This window comes from Anopheles darlingi, chromosome 3 (genome assembly GCF_943734745.1).
Source record: "Anopheles darlingi chromosome 3, idAnoDarlMG_H_01, whole genome shotgun sequence".
Taxonomy (NCBI): Eukaryota; Metazoa; Arthropoda; class Insecta; order Diptera; family Culicidae; genus Anopheles; species Anopheles darlingi.
In genome coordinates this window covers 51,029,051-51,032,041 of record NC_064875.1, presented here as the reverse complement: position 1 = coordinate 51,032,041, position 2,991 = coordinate 51,029,051, and positions in this window count along the sequence as shown.

Here is a 2,991-nt window from a genome sequence, read left to right as displayed (position 1 = left end):
AACAGTCTGCACTGTGCACAGAGGCATCGGCAATAATGCAAATGCAGACGATGGGCTGTTTGTGTGCGGTTAAGGACCGTATCCGTTTGCTTGCTGGTGTTGCATTTTCGGGAGTGTGAGGCGGCGGGAACGGTTTGCCACTTCTCAACAGCCCGTCTCGTACGCCACATGAAGAGCGCGTTCCGGTGGACATTCACATCATTGGACATGTTTGGTTATCACGAGCTTTTATTTTATTTGTTTTTACATCCGCACAAGTGTTATTTCTGTTTTTGTATTTGTTTTAAGAGGATTTGACCAATTTTTTTATAAACATATCATTTATAAGTTTTCCTTTTTGTATGATTTATACTTAATAGTCTCAAAAATTCTTTTTTTCAAATTTTTGAAGAGAAGATCTGTTTTACCAGAATTTTGAAGAATGTCGCAATCAAATGCAAAAGTTTTCAAATGATACATTATATTCTGCTCATCAGAAAATCATAGCAACATGAAATCAAACATAAACAACACACTACTAATACAAACTGGTATAATGTAACTTGTGCTTACGAGTATTTTGATCCATCCGGTCGTATTTGATGCTATTACTATCTTTTCATTATTGCCAGTTAATCTAAATGCTGCTAGCCCAAATTTCCACAAACTTCATTAGCAATATGAGCAATAGTTTTTTCCTTAATTATTACTTATTATTTATATTATATCGCCTATTTTATATCGTTTGCTTCAGCTTCTTACCAACACAAGTTAACAACTCTTTGCATACTTGCGGATCAGTAATAGTAACTCTTATTTCATTATTCTCGATTCCCTCGCTGCATCACATGCTCGTTCTTACAAAACATTCCACTTTGCATTGTTTCGTCTTATGTTACGCCAAGTGCCACGGTCTGATCGGTGCGACTGCTTTGCCGAATTTTCGCTTAATCCATCCATCAACCATCCATCCGTCCATCCGTCCATCCGTTCCGGCATCGGTTATTCGATACGAGCAGAGCACCGCAGACCGTGGGGACGGGGGGGGGGGGGGGGGGTACTAGACCGTGTGCATGTGCACTCGAGACACTTGTACGTGTCGAAGTGCGCTAAAGAGCGTGGCAATACCTTCTGGACGTGATGGAGTTTTATATAAAAAAAAAAAGAAAAACCAGAAAAGTAAAACCGAACCCCAACCGAAGACCGAAGCTCGAAGGATTTCGCCGAATAGTGCATGCAAATATAAGATTCCCTCGTCCCATTCGTCCTCTCGTTCTCTCTCTCTCGCTCTCTCCTGTTTTTCTCCCTTTTTTATGCTTCAATCAGCAGGATTGGCTCCTGGATTGGAAAGGGTTATGCCAACATTATACCCAACCCCTATTGCCACCTCGTGACATTACACACTCGCAACCTGTTTTGCGTGACACTGCGATCCTACGGCGGGGGGAGGTCCTGGGAACAGGGGTGCGAGAGTGCATCGTAGAGCGAGGGCAGAACATGACCGGGGGGGAGGGAATGAAGGGGTACATTTCACACAAAAATGGTTCCCTTTTGTCTTACGAAATGCATCGATGCGAGAGGGAAAAAAGCGAACGGAACACAAACACAAAACGGGCCCCGTCGGTTCGTGAGACTGGGAGTTGCTGCTGCTTGTCTGCTATTAATAATAATAACTGGGGCTTCCCCTGCCTGGTTAAACCACAAACCACCGGCATCCCTTCCTGCTGCTACGACTCGGCGAGTCCTTTAGCATTCGTCGGCCTTCCTGCGGTACTCTCGCCCCATGCTCACAGGATACGCCCCGGGTCCAATTGAGGTCACAGGCTGCTCCTGATAAGGCTTGCCAATGCGTGTGTGTGTGTGTGTGTGTGTGTGTGTGTGTTTGAGCGATTGATTAAACTTAAATGCACCACTACACTCTACACGGCTTGATGGTTCACGGTCCAACGGTTATCCGACGAACACTAATCGCTGTTCAATGGCGGTTCCGATAGTGAGAATGATGGTGCGTAACGTAGCGTAGTACAGTTTACATACGAGCCAACCACAATGAACTAGTTTTGAAGATCTAAAAATCCTTTATTTCAATCGCAATCTGTATAAATTACTAAAATATTATTAATTTACTTCGTATCGTTCATCAATGGGCTTTTACACTATCCTCAAAATGTCATAAACGACTACATAACCTCACTAACCGACGCAGTAGACAGAGGATCTCTAGCAAATCCAAGCAATCCTGAGATGATGTGATCACAAGAATGCAATCGCATCCCTTTCTTTAATACAACCTCTTTAATGCACACGACAGAGTCGCTGAATGGTGCTCTCAATCCTAAACCTCAAACCGTCGGTCTAACCAGTCTGCATGCTACCATCCACACTAATAGCATCGAGCTGCAGCACATTTGCTTGCTCTGCCTTAACAGCACTGTATGCACGTACGATATGGTCGTACCCTGCCTGTAGATTAAACATTTAAAAACGCTCCACGACAGACAGACAGACAGAGTCCGCCGCCGGCGGTACACAGCATACGAACGTAGAACGCGAGGGCTAATTAATGGAGAAACGGAGATCCGGCCCGAATGCCGCTCAAAGGCATGTCAACCAGGAGTGGGATGTCCTTTTGCGCTGGTAGTGTTTTAGTGCACGCAGCCATGCATCACGGAAGGATGCACATGGGTGCAGTATGTGCAGGATGTGTTTTCTTTTGAAATTTCCTGAACCTTGACTTTTCAGCTACCGTGACGGCGCGCGGCGCTGCGCGTTCCGTTGAAGACAACGACCATCCTGTTAGTGTGGTGTCTTGAAAGCAGCATGAAGCTTCTATTTTTGTGTCCCTTTTTGGGAGGATGGCAGTTGTTGTTGCCTCACAAGCAGCATGCACACACCGGCTGATTGCAATGTCTTGCAGTGAAGCAACTTCTGTTAAAAAAAATATTTCGGTTTCTGCTACTAATAACAACTCTTTATCGTCCATCCTAAGCTTACTACGGCAAAGACGCACTC